Here is a 13,457-nt window from a genome sequence, read left to right on the forward strand (position 1 = left end):
ACATCTTCCAGAGGCCGGACGTGGCAGGTGACCAACCGCAACTTTTCTGTTTGCTTTGCTGTTCCTTTTCCTCTGGCGAGGAGGGCTTTTCTCTACAAAAGGAACTTAGTCTTCCCACAGAGCTGGAGACAGGCCAGTTTCTGGGGGCTACCAAAAAGGAATTCGGGACGCTCGTCCTTTCCACGCGGGCTTAAGGTCCCGTCAATAAATGAACCTTGAGCTTTGATCTGCATGAATTTGGCATTCGGATGGCCCAGGATCCGCATGTTCTACACACTGTAGCTCTCTCCAAAGGCTTAAGGAGCCTAAACTTGGATTCAGCCTCTTGAAGATATCCTTGTCCAAACAAAAGCAGTTTCTTAAGGCAAAAACCGGCAGCATTTATAACACCGCTTCCAGGAAGCGGTGATCATTTCACATTTGGATGTTTCTTGCGCTTGAGAGAATGTCGTGGCTATTAGCTGTCTTCACAGAAGCCTTGGTGTAGAACATGAGAACATCCATTCTCCAGAAACAGAAGCATAGGCTGGCGTGCAAAGTAGCTGGAACCAAGCTGAGACCTCCCCTTTCCAAGAACGCGAGTTTGCCCAAGAAACGCTTGCAGCTCTACGCAAAATCCAGGGGATCCAGGGACTTCCAAAACAGAAGCCATGTGTACATTGGCCACAGATTAGAAGGGGGGGGGGAGGGGGGTCCTCTCGTAAAACCTCATCATCAAGACGTGAGGTCAGATGCGCAGTCCACACCTGTTAAAAGGAACATAGGCCAGATTTCAAGCAAAGTCTGGGCAGTCTGGCCAGCGCTCTGTCCTTGTAGGGAACATCTTTCCACAAGTCTCTCCTTCCTGCGGCCTTCGTGATCCGCAAACCCTTCATCGACAGGTTTTGTGTCGAGAGGCTGGTGTAACTTTCACCCACTGCCACATGTAAGAGCCCGTGGTACAGGCCTCTGACCTCTGGGGCTTTCCTGGGCCTCCCTCCTCATCCTCGCGCCCAAGGGCTCTGTGAATTCCTGCACGCGGCTTCTGATCCCATGCCCGCTGGGAACAAGATATCTACCAAAGCCTAAGATTCCCAGGAGATGTCAGATTTTCTACCCTTCTGGACCTTCAGAGATACTACCAAACTTGTACCGGGATTTAATTCTTCCAAAAGTACCATTGGGCCCATGGGCCTTCACAGATGAGCCTCGGTGAGAGATTGGAATGACGCGAACCCCAGCTAGCTTTTAAAGTTGAAATTCCCAGTCACCCCAGCAAGGGGCCTTTCCAGGAGGAATTGGCATGACCGTCAGCCCCGTTCCCTCAGATGCTCTTGGAAGCTTCCCTGGGTTGGTGGTGGTTAGAAGATTCTGCCTCCCAAATGACCTCGTCGGTGCCCGCGCCAGACATCGTTTCGGATTTTCATTGCATCATCTCTTCTTCCCTGGTTCCCTTCTCCTTCCACTGGGGACGCAGAAGACCCCTGAGGAATGGAAAGTGAGAAGGGGCATCTGGGGAGGACACCAGTCGCCTGTGTTTGGATCATGGCTCCAAAAACGCTGGTCTAAACCGAGAGGCTGTTTGTTCCCATGGGGGAAGAAATGACATACCTTCTACACATTAAGGATGAATATACTTTTAGCTTGATTTAAAAAAAAAAAAAAAAGTACCCATAAGTGCAATGCTTGTTTTGTTGGTTCCGTATATTTTTCACCAAATGGTGCGAACATATGGCCAGTGCTTCTCTTGGCCATAAGCTCTGAAGGCAGAAGACTCCTGATGGCGAGAAGCCACAGTGATTTATCGAGATGAGTTTCGATTCCAGAGGGAGCTTCGAGTGAAGGCCTCTCTCAGCCAACTTCTCATGTGCGGGTCCCTCTCCCCACGTGTAACATTTGATGTCTGCTCTGGTGGGTAATCGTAGATCGGGATGCATCTGGGAAAAAAAGCTTGGGTTTTATTAATTAGTGGAATTGCATCTTGGTGGGCCTTGTTTTCAAAAATGTAATTTGATATTCGTGTGGGGGCTCAGAGCTCCGAGCAGTCAGGTCTTGACGTGAGCAGGCATCTCTTCCCGTCCGCCCAGAATCTGTCTTTAAGGCCGTTGTTAAATGGTGAGATTTTTAAGTGCCTGTAAATCATGTTCCACTTAAAACACGTCATGTTCCACATGGCCTGTAAATCATGTTCCACGTATTGAACTTAACATTTTTGGAGCCCACTCCTCAAAGCCTCCTGTCTGGCATCTCTTACGGGGACTGGAGGAGCAGTCTGTTTTCTATTTTCTCAAAAGCACTTGGGAAACCCCACTGAGGCGGAGCCCTGATGGGAGGCTTCCCAGCGCTCCCCCTGTCCCTGGGAGAGGCCTGCGATCCTGACTCACAGCAGACCTGCCACCACGTCTTTGGCTCACCAGCCGCCCTCACCTCCAGGGCAGAGAGCTTCTGACCCTCCCACCCTGCCGGGGCACGGGGGCATGCCTCACTCCTGTACCTGTCACGGGGGAGAAAGAGCCAGCCTTTTGAGGAGGAGGTTTCTGGGGTTTCCCCAGGACCCATCTAGAGACCCTACCTTTCAGTTTGCACTTCTCCATGCCTCGCCTGTGTCATTCCCATCAGCATAACAGTAGGCAAAAGAGTCTACCATACAATGGGCATTTAATAAACAATGACAATCTCATTCCAAAAACATATGGAGCATCTCATCACACGCCTAAGTGTGGCCACACACCTTGGCAGGTAAGGACCATTCAGTCTGATGCATGTTGCAGAGGATACAGGAGAGGAACCCAGCCCAGGTTGGAAGGGGCACCCTGGGAAGCCTTCCTGTAGGAGACTGCATGAGTGAGACTTAGAAAAGAAAAGTCCTTCTTTCCCAGACATAGTGCTCATCATATGGGAGAGTTATGAAAAGATCTCCGGGCATTCTGGGACCAAAAAGAAATCTAGAATTGTTCAAGTGCAGGTTTTGAAGTGGTTGTAGGTAGGAGTTGGGGTGGGGGGTGCCAAGAGGAGACTGGGGAGGTAAGACCACAGGAGTCCTGCCTCCACCGAGGAAAGCTGGCCTCGGTGGCTACTTGAACAGTAGTGAGATCCCTAGTTAGAACTAGATGGGAACCTAAGGAGTGAAACTAGCGGAGAAAAATCATCGGGGATTCAAAGGATTCAGGTAAGGGGTGCTGAGGGCCAAGTGAGAGTCATGGCTGTTGGCTAAGAAGGGTGAGCAATCTTTAAAACATGGGACGGTCCCAATCTTTAAAACTTGGGGACGTGAGGCCTGGTGTTTGTGTGGCCCGAAGAGACGGAAGGGAAAGGCACTTCCTGGTGTGGGTCACTCCCAATGGGGTCTCTCGAGCAGGGGGACCAGCTGGAAGCCTCTGGTATGCGATCTGGGTGCAGAACAGTGGTCTCCAGAGATGTCCAGACTCTCGATGTGGGGGGCTGCAGGCACAGGGGCATCAAGGTTGTCACCAGCTGAACCCGGGGCAAGGAGATAATCTTGGTTCGTCCTGGTGGACCCAAGGTAAATGCAAAGGTTTTTTAAAAAACGAAGGAGGAGGCAGAAGAGGATTTGAAGGTGCCACACAGAGGGTCAGGGGGTGCGAGGACCCTGGCCTTGCAGGTGGAGGAAGGGGCCACGGGCAGCCTCCAGAAGCTGGAAAAGGCCAGGACGCTCCCCAGAGCCTTCAGTAGGGAACACAGCCCCGTGCCGCCCGGATTTTAGCCCAAGGAAGACCCCTGTTGGCTCTCCAGCCCACAGGCCTGTCAGATGTTGCATGACGCACAGTATGTGTGTTGTTTTAAGCCGCTGAGTTTGAGGTGCTTGGTTTCAGCTGCTACGGGAGGCGAGTGCAGGGGCTTTATGAGTTTACGGTGCTGTGGGACACGCAAGGGTGGCCGGTTAGTGGCGGTGGAGCGCGGGGGTGAGCTGGAGGGAGAATCGGGGTGTCTGCGAGGAGGTGGTTCACGAGACGGGGCCTGAGGGCTCTGCCGGCACGCAGAACGAGGCTGTGGATGGCAGGAGCAGGATCCAGGGGTGAGGGACCCCCGCAGGCGCGCGGTGAGGGCCAAGAGCAGGAAGGACAGAGGCTGCTGGCCCCGCCGTGGCTCTGGGCCCGTCAGGAGGAGACAGAGCACAGAGGGGACAGCTTCATCGTGTGGGGCAGGGTGGCCTCCACCACCTGCAGACCGCTGAGACACCCCCCCCCCCCAGGATGCCGGCCCCTCAGAGGAAATGCTGGGGCCAGATCTCAGCTCGCGGGTCCCCAGCGCACATGCTCCCTGGCAGGCCAGTGTCCTGCCTCTTTGCGTGCAGGCAACACGCATCCTACCTGGCTCCAAAAATCCCTGCCCTGAGGAAACGACATTCGCCAGTATTCCGAGTTTTCACCGTCGGCACATCTGCGTCTGCGTCCTGGACGGGGACATCAGCTGCTCGGATCTTCAAGCACAGGGAGCTGACGGGAGAGCGTGGACTACGCGCGGGTCTCAGGGCGCCCTGGCCATTGGGAGAAGAATGGGGATGCCGGCCCCACCCCATTTGCTTAGGGCCTCCGGTGCGCAGCTGGGAAGCTGACCTTGAACCACAAGCTCCAGCCTTAGGTCAACAGGGCTTCAGACAGATCCCCAGTGGCCGGTGTCCTGCCACACCCCGCACTCAGGCTGGGGTTCTGGAACCATCGATGGCCTTTCGAGCTGCCGTGGCTGGTGGCCAGTTCATGGTCCATTGGACCCTTAAGGCCAGCTCCCAAGGGAAGCAAGAAGAGGGCCACCCCTCAGTCTCCTTTGTCCTGCCAACTTCCTTCCTGGTGTCTCCATTTCTCTGTAATTACATCTCTTCTGGTCACTGGTGCCTCAAGACCAGCCTTTTCAAGCGATCAGAACAGCCCAAAGTGAGCACCTGGGTCTGCTGTGCCCCTTGTTCGCTCTGCATGTGACAGCCACAGCGGGGACAGAGGCCTCGGGCATGGCCTATGGGCGCCCCACAGACAGGCCAAGGCAGGGTCCTGGGGCCCGTGCCCGGCCATCCGCCGCTGGGTTCACCCAAGTTCCTACGAGGATGGACGAAATCGGCTTCCCTCCACTTCCTCCCTCCAGTCCACTGTGTTCTTTATTTTCCAACTCCTACATCGAAACACTTATTTTCATTTGTTTAATTTTGTAAAACACATTCAAGCGCTCGGCCGTGGCTCACGTGGCCTCCGAGCCTCCTTCCGAGAGCTCGGAGAGCTGCGGGAGGCCGTGGTCGCTTGGCTCTCGGTGCCGGCCGGCGCACTGTCCCCGCGTCTGCGGAGCGGAGACACAGTGGGTCGTGCATGTGTCATTTCTACACACGATCCTGTGATCGTTTCCCAGACGCAGGGCTGTCCATGGCTGTCCCCCCGGCCCAGGGTGTCTGCCGATGCCACCACACAGTGGCGGTGACCCCACAGAGGTCCTGCCTCACGGGGTGACCTCAGGCCCTCAGACGTGTCCCAGGGATGAGAAGCCTTATGGGCTGTCCGGGTGCTGGCGGCTGGTCTCTTCTCGGGGGCCCCGCGGCCCACTTGCCGGCAGCCCTCGAGCTCAGGGTGCCGGGACACAGGGGGTAGTGGCTCTGTCAGACGCGGGCGTCGGGGACACGAGTCCATGACACTTTCCCTCCGGAGAGGGCGGCCGCTGGCCCAGACTCCTTGATGAGAGCTGGCAGGTCCGTGTGCCAGACAACCGGGGACAGCGGGTCACCCCGCCCCTGAACCAAGGGCGCCACTTGCCCTCTTTGTGCCCGACGGAAAGGGGGCCCGTGCGGTTCCATCCCCTCAGCAGGGGACCGGTGCCTCCTCGGTGAGATCTAAGGACACCTGTAAATGGCAGCTGCTGGCCCTGAAAAGTGGGTCCGTCCCGCAGGGAAAGCCCCTCCCTCCTTCCCAGCCCTGCCCCTGCACGGGGCGCCCTTGACCTGTAGCTGGCGGCCCTCGGGCCCTGGGCCTCGCCCGCCCTGTCGGCCTCGCAGCTCAGGAAACGCAGGAAACGCAGCCACGCTTCCAGCTCGGGGACGGCGACGTCCGTCGTGCTCCGTCCGTCCGTCCCGGGGCCCGCGCTCCTGCGCTCTCTCGGGGCTGGGGGACGCCCGGCTTCGGGCCTGAAACCCGCCCGTCGCCGCGTGTCGCCGCGTCTCTTACCTGAACCGCTTATTCCGCGGCCGGTGGCTCCCTCCGCACGGCCGCCCACCGGCCCATTCTCCCCGCCGGGTCCGGCCCCCACACAGCCGGAGCGCAGGGTCTCCGGGGGCCCCGGGCCTCTCGCCGGCTCGGGTGAGGCCATCAGGGGGCCCGGCCCCTTCTTACCTCTCCCGCGCCCGCAAGGACAGCCCGCAGCCGCCGTCGGAGGGGGCCTCCAGCCACACAGTGACCTGCCGGCTGCCTGTCCCCAGACCCGAGTGAGGAGGGTCCCTGGGAGTCGCAGGTCCCCCTCGGGGGAAACTTGCCAAAAGGAATGTAGGGAAGTGGCTGAGAAAAGGCGGGGCCGCGCTGTAAGACTTTCTCATGAGCTCGTTGCTCCCTATCACCCCCATTCCAGAGCGGGAGAAGCAGTGCTGCTTCTCACCTCCCTGGCATCGTGGGCCCGTCGGTGAGGTGCGGGCTCCCTGCTTCCCCCCAGAACAAGGAGCCTCCTTCCCCGTCCCGCTCAGAGTAGGCGGAAGCACAGGCCGGTCACTGGGAGGACCCCTGGGGGACACCCCCATGGAGAGCCAACGGGGAGCCTAGAGGACGGTCTGAAGTGACCCACGGGAGTGAGCGCCCCTGTGAGGAAGGGTCACTGCCGCATGGAGGGGTGACAGGTGCATCTTTGGGCCATGCACGTAGGACCCCGTCGGCCTTCCAGGACACGTGAGTCTTCCAGTCACCCAAACCCACCAGGAGCGTTAACCACCTAATGGTGGGGAGTGCTCGCCCCAGGCCAGCGAAGTTTCCAGAAGCCCTGGGAGGAGCTTCGGTTCCAGCCAGGGCCCTTGGTTGCCACCACAGAACCCAGCGCGGGCTCAGTTGAGCAGGAACAGCATTTATTAGAAGGAGATCGTGTGGCTCACAGAATCAGCAAAAAAAGAAAACAGGCTCGTGAAGTGGGCAGGGACCTGGGGAGGGAGGTGGCCGACGGCACCCCAGCTGGGACTGTCCCCATCTAGACCTTCCTCCTGGAAGCTCACTGAGACCATCGCCATTGAGGACACTGGCCGGCAGATGCAGCTGCTGGGGTGTCGGAGTGGACCGAACGCTGTCCTCTGTGGCTCGCTGTGGCTTCCGCAGCTCAGTGGACGGCGGGTAGTAAGGGGACACGTGTTACAAGTGAGGCCGGAGGGAATTCTCTCTCTGGGGGGTTTCCCACAGCTCCTGGAGTTAGTGCGGCTTCTGGGGGCACTGATGCCTCGTTGGGGAGCAGAGTGGGTGGTAATGGGGTGCAGGGGTGCTCCTGGATGGGATCCGGGACTCTAGGTAGGTGCAGACTGTGTGGAGGACAGAAAACGACAGGGTCCCCTAATAAGGGAGAGAAAGCAAGTTGTCTGGGGAAGGACACGGGTGGGGGGGTCCCACAGAAGGGGAGCGCTCTGGCCGGGAGCGAGGACATCACCTGAAGGGCGTGCGGGACAGACAGGTGTTGGATGTCGTGCAAGAATGAGCATGTTGTTTCTGACAAAGTGAGGCAAACACGCAGGCAGTCATTAGAGCAGGTGATGGGCTTGTCACTGCGTTCCCTGACAGCCTTGCCAACTTCTCATTTTCCTGCCCCCCCCCCACCAGTCACCTTTGGGGAACAAGCTTGTCCTCGTGGCCCAGACTTTCCAGCCCTCAGAACTATGGGAAGACGCGAGATCTCTGATTTTCAGTGTCTCCAAGAGAAGGCTGATGAAAGCCATGAGAATTTTCCGGAAAGGCCTGGACAACAGCAGGTCAGGCCTCAAGGATGAGGACGGAGGCGGGTGCACGCTCAGGAGGAGCCAGGAGGGGACCCCAGTTCCAGCGGGAGGACCTGGTGGAGGCAGGAACCAGCCCTTCCCACTGGGCGCGGGGGGAGGCGGCAGAGCTGCGGTCCCAGGTCGCAGGGACACGTTGGTCTGGTAGTGTCCGGGGCAGGGCGCCCCACACCCTCCGGGCCCGCCAGGCTCCCCGAGGGCCTTCAGCTGCCAGAGCCAGGGCCGCAGTGCCCAGGGCAGGAGGGAGGAGGCAGCGCAGGTCTGGCCCCCGCGCATTTCCTGCCTTTGCAGAGCGGGGACTGATACATCGCGTACCTGAAATCAAAGCGAAGAGGAACCTGTTTTAGAGGCGGGAGAGAGCACTCAGAGGAGAGGCCAAAGCCCTGAGCGCGGGGGACATATGGCGTTTGTCAATCAAACACAGCGCAACCTTCAAAAAGCCATTAGAAGGCAGCCCCATGCTGTCTGGGCCATTTGTGCCGGCGGCTGGCTCCCCTGTCCCCAGGCCCACAGACGCTCTGTTTCGGGGACTAATTAGCCTTCCAGAGGGCAATCAAGGGCCTCTGCTGGGGCTTTCGTAGGGACTGAGCCTTTCGATGGCTTCAAACGGACCCCACTGGAAACGGGCAGACGGAGCAGCGGCTCCCACCGCCCCTGGCCGGGGCTGTCCCCGAGCCCGGAGATGCCGCCACCATCTCTCAAAGGCGTTGTCTCCTCCTGCAGCATCCTCCAAATCCTGCCTTCCTCCTCACCGCCGTGTGGAACCTGGAACCAGCATTTCTGTCGGGAACCGTCCTCAGAGCTCCCCGAGGGCACGAACCGGCCTGTCCCGCTCACGGCCGGGTCTTCCGAGGCTGGGAGGCCGCCGGGCTCGGAACACATTGTTCATGTGGCCAAAAGTGTGTGTTTTGTCCCAGCTGAACTAACTAAGGGGTTTCCTCTGAAGAACAGACTTCTAGTAGGGCAGATGTATGTGTTTCCTCTTGTTTTTAAAGTGATTTAGATTCAGGGAGACTTGGCCCCTGAATTTTCCTTCTCTAAATCTTTTCCGTGTGGTCTTCACCAAAACCTCTAGGAATGGCATCAAAGCGGGTCCATTGGAAACGCCAGCTGCTGCCAAGGCCCAGGCTGCCTGTCTGTGCCTGACCTCACAGGTGCCCTGGGGGTTGTCTACTTCCTACCTGCTTCTGCACTGCTATCTTGCAGATAACAGTGGGGGGCCGTGGGTACCCACCTGGCCCTGGGGGGCCCTGGGGGGCGCCCCCAAGGACAGCAGCTGCCTAGCCCCTGACCCTGCAATTAGGGGCTGACGACGGAAACCAGAGTGAGAAAGTCATCCCACAAATGCTCATTCCGTGCCCCCCGGACCATCCCTTCCTCCTTCCAACCTCCTTCCTGGGTCCGCGTCTCACAGTGAGAGGTTGAAGATGGGTCCCTTTGCAGAAATGTTTGGAGGGGATGGAAGCGCAGAGATAAAAATGAAAAATAAAAGTTACCTAGAATCGTGGCACCCAGAAATATCTCTCATAAAGGGTTCGATTTTATAAGCAAATCCTAACATGTATTATATCACGAGCCTTTTCGTGTCATTAATTTTTCCGAAATTTGAATCTTAGTGGCTGCCTCGGGCTCCATTTATCCCACTGATCCCTATGGTCGGACATTTATGACTTCTCCAAATTTGCACCATCATAAAAAATGCTGCAGTGAACATCCTAGGAGGTAAATCTTGGTGACTGGCTCTAATTAATTCATTAAGATAAATTCCTGGGATAAATTCCTGTAAAAACAATGTGTCAAGTGGGATGAGTCTATTTAAAGCTCTTCGGACATGTCACCCGGGGACACCCTGGGGAAGTCAGGTCGCCAGGAACCTCGATGGAAGGGCACAAGAGGACCCAGCCCCTTGAGGCCGGCCAGCAATGGGTGTCCACTCCCCCTCAAATCTGATAGACCAAAAAAAATATTTAGTGTTTTGTTTTCACTTCTTTGTCATCAAAATAGGCCTCTTGAAAAGTACGCTGTTATCTCATCATATTTTGTGTTTTAGAAGATTTCTGTTTATACTCCTTGTTGACTTTTCCACCAGAATATTAGTTTTTCATAAAAATTGAATCTGTTGGAGTTATAGTCACAAGAAAAAAAAAAAAAAAAAAAACCTTGTGTCACTTTTTTTCCCTTTTTCCTCCCTTAGTTTTGTGTTTCTGCCCTCAGTCTCTGTCTGCAAAGGGAATTGCGTGGACCAAATAACCTCTTGACTCCTAAGGTCATGTCAAAAAGCTCAGACCTTCCTCTCTATTGTCACCCTCCCCTTCTTAACAGCCGGCTGGGTCCCCAATCTCATTAGCATAGCTTGGGGGACAAAACTTGAGTTTCAAATGTCTGCCTGGGTGGGCTGTGACGGTTAATAATCCAGGTAGGTCAGTAACGACTCAGGCCCCCGGCTGGGTGAGGAAGCCAGGCACCCCCGTTCCCCGGGAAGGCTCCAGGCTGGGGTGTCCGGTTTGCGCCTGCAGCCTGGGTGTGAGCCGACCGCACCTGGCACAGAGCCGTCATGAAGGCCAAGTCCCCTCGCCACCGCCGAGGAAATACTACGGCCGCACAACGGACTCGGATGCTTTGTGACGTGGAAGAATTTCTTTTTCAAGGAGAAAAGTAGATTCCAGAGCAATAAAAGCCCTTTCTCTCTCTCTCTCTCTCTCTCTCTCACACACACACACACACACACACACAAACACACACACATCCATGTACGCACAGAGGTCCGTGTGAGTCCCTGTCCTCGAGCAGCCGCACCTGTGCCCCCGTCTCTCCCTCTCCTTCAGAGGCTGCCTGCGGACACCCTGCTCTGTGACCCACTGGAGTCACGGCCGCTGCCCGCATGTCACTGCCCTCCGGCAGGTTGGGGGAAACCTCGTCACGCTGGCGGCAGGTCGTGTCGGGCCTGTGGGCCCCAGAGCCCGTCTGCAGAGGCACAGGTGCTGCGCGTGGAATGCGGTTTCTTCGGGAGGAATTTCCCCTGTTGGCCGTCTTGTGGATCCGTGGGCCTGGGCTCAGGACGTGCTCAAGTGGGGCTTCGCAAGGGCACGGGAGCCAGGGTCGCGGCCCTGCTCTTCCAGACGTCGCTCCTCGACCAACAGAAAACGTGGCCTAGGAATTGCACGCGTATCCTGTCCTGACAAACGCCGTGCACACGCGTGTGCACATGCACACTTGTCGCCGCCGAGGGCACGCTGTCTCGGGCCCGGGCCCTGCTCGCTGGCTCCTGCAGCTGGGCTTTGCTGAGGACGCGAGAACAGCTGTTTTGCTGTGACAGGTGAGGCCCAGGCTGCAGCCGAGGTGTCTGGGGGGAAAGAGAAGACGCTGGACCTTCCCGCGGCGCTGTCCTTTGTCTGACACGCCCGGAGCTGCAGCGGGGAGCTGGCTGGAAGGAATGAGCGCCGGCCTGTTTCCGGCTGAAGATGTGGGGACCGCCGTCCTCGGTAATTAAATGCATCAAGGGCTCACAAGCCTGGGCCTGCCGGAGACCAGCCAGGCCACCACCAGCTGCAGGCCCCTCCCTGGGCCCAGGGCCCACCGCAGCCCGGCTCTGGCTGCCTCCATCCCCAGATGAGCTTCCTTCATGCAGGGCCCAAAGTCAGACACTTCGTGTCAGGCTCAGGGACAGGGTCAAATCCCCCTTCCACATGCCAAGAGGTAGTTTCCTAAATTCCAGAGTGTGGGAGGAAGTGGATCCTTCTGGAGAGAGGCAGGCTCAGGCTGGGGGACCAGGGAGAGCCAGGGCCTCTGGGGAAGGGCCAGGAGCATGGACGTGGAGGTAGATCTATCCCAGAATGGCGGCTCGTTTTACAGACGCATTATCATCAAGGTTCAGAATTGTCGGTTTGGGGATGGCTCTTTTTAATAATTCTTCACATTTAAGAACACGTAGTTTTCCCAGTTTCACATGTGGATAAATGGGAGGGGGGTGGATGCTTTGGAGTCAGAAAGACCTCGTGCAAATGAAACTTTCACCCCCAGGACTCTCCGCCGTGAATGGGAACTCTATAAAGGTCTCGGATTAAATGAGGTGATGTTCTCGAGGCCCTCGGCTCAGGGCCCAGAATGAGAGCGCGGTCACCAGTCCCTCTCTCGTCCCGGGGCCTGCGCACCAGGACCTGGGATGCGCCCCCTGGCATCACCCCCAGGGGTGAGGACAGGTCACCAGGATGGGACAGGACACCTGCCAGGGCCAGCCCCCTGGCGGTGGGCACACAGAGTGGAAGGTTAGCTCCTGGTCTAGTGGGAGAGAATTCGATAAGAAATAGGGCAATTCGTCAAATAATTATAATCATGACAAAATACAATTAGAGACATCCAGGCAAAGGAGGGAGTCAGCTGTTTATTCATACATTTATAGTGTGTATCTTACAGGTATGACATATTATATAGATATGCCTACACATCGGACTATGTATTATAATAAAGGAAAATATCTCAGTCAACCCAACAGAGAATAACGGGAGGTTCCCATGTTGGTGTATCAGAGAGGGCTTCTCTGAGAAGGGGACCTGGTCAAGCCACCATGGGAAGAGTTGGGGCGTGGTCAGTGGGAGCCGTGAGGTGGGGAAGAGCCAGTCGGGGTGGGGGGGACTGTGGGAGGCGGGCAGACGCCCCGGAGGCTATGAGCCCAGCACCCATTCCTGGAGACTGTTGTGTGTGTCGGGAGAGGCCACCCCCAGAAGATCTAGCTCAGATGCCCCCCAACATGGATCTCAACCCTCTCTGAGCTCCCCCGTCCCCTGGATCCCAGCTGCTGGGCTCCTGGCATGCGGTTCTTCTCCTTCCTCACGGTATGTCTCCTGTGGCTGTCCAGGAGCTCCTCTGCACCCCGAGTCTTCATTCCGCAGCCTTACAGGTGCTCAACTCTCTCACTGTCCTTGATCATCCACCCCTAAGACCCCTTTGTTTCTGCCTCCGTGGGCCGGTTCACCCAGCTGTCTGGTCTCCACGGCAATGAGCACCTCTAATGGATGCCTGGGTCCTCTGAGGTCATGTGCGCTTTCTCTTGTCACCTCCCAGCCTGCACAGACCTCTCTTTCACATACAGTCTCTTCTGCCCCCAAGTCACCAACGCACACGCATGGTCTCGTTTCCCCACTGCTTGTGTCTCCTGATTTCCCGCCCAGGTTTAAGGGCATCAGAGATAGCTTATGTGAACCTGTGCTGATCTGCTCTGGAACCTGGTCTGTTGACAGTGGGGATTGAGGAGGGCCTGGGGTTCTGATCCCCTGTGCATGGGTGCTATGGCCTGACTGGGGACCGTGCTGTCCCATGCGCTATGTGGAGGGGCCCAGCGTGGCACTGAGATCTCTGTGCAGACACTTTCTAGGTGTGTTCAGTCACCCGCTGTGAGCCAGGCCCTGGGAATGCATTGCTGGACCCCACAGTCTCTTTCTTCCTGTGGCTTTTAGCTGGGGGGGAACAGGGTTGCCACATTAAGCAAATAAGCATCCAGGATGCCCAGGTAAGTGTGAATTTCAGATAA

This window comes from Mustela nigripes, chromosome 5 (genome assembly GCF_022355385.1).
Source record: "Mustela nigripes isolate SB6536 chromosome 5, MUSNIG.SB6536, whole genome shotgun sequence".
In the NCBI taxonomy this organism is placed as follows: domain Eukaryota; kingdom Metazoa; phylum Chordata; class Mammalia; order Carnivora; family Mustelidae; genus Mustela; species Mustela nigripes.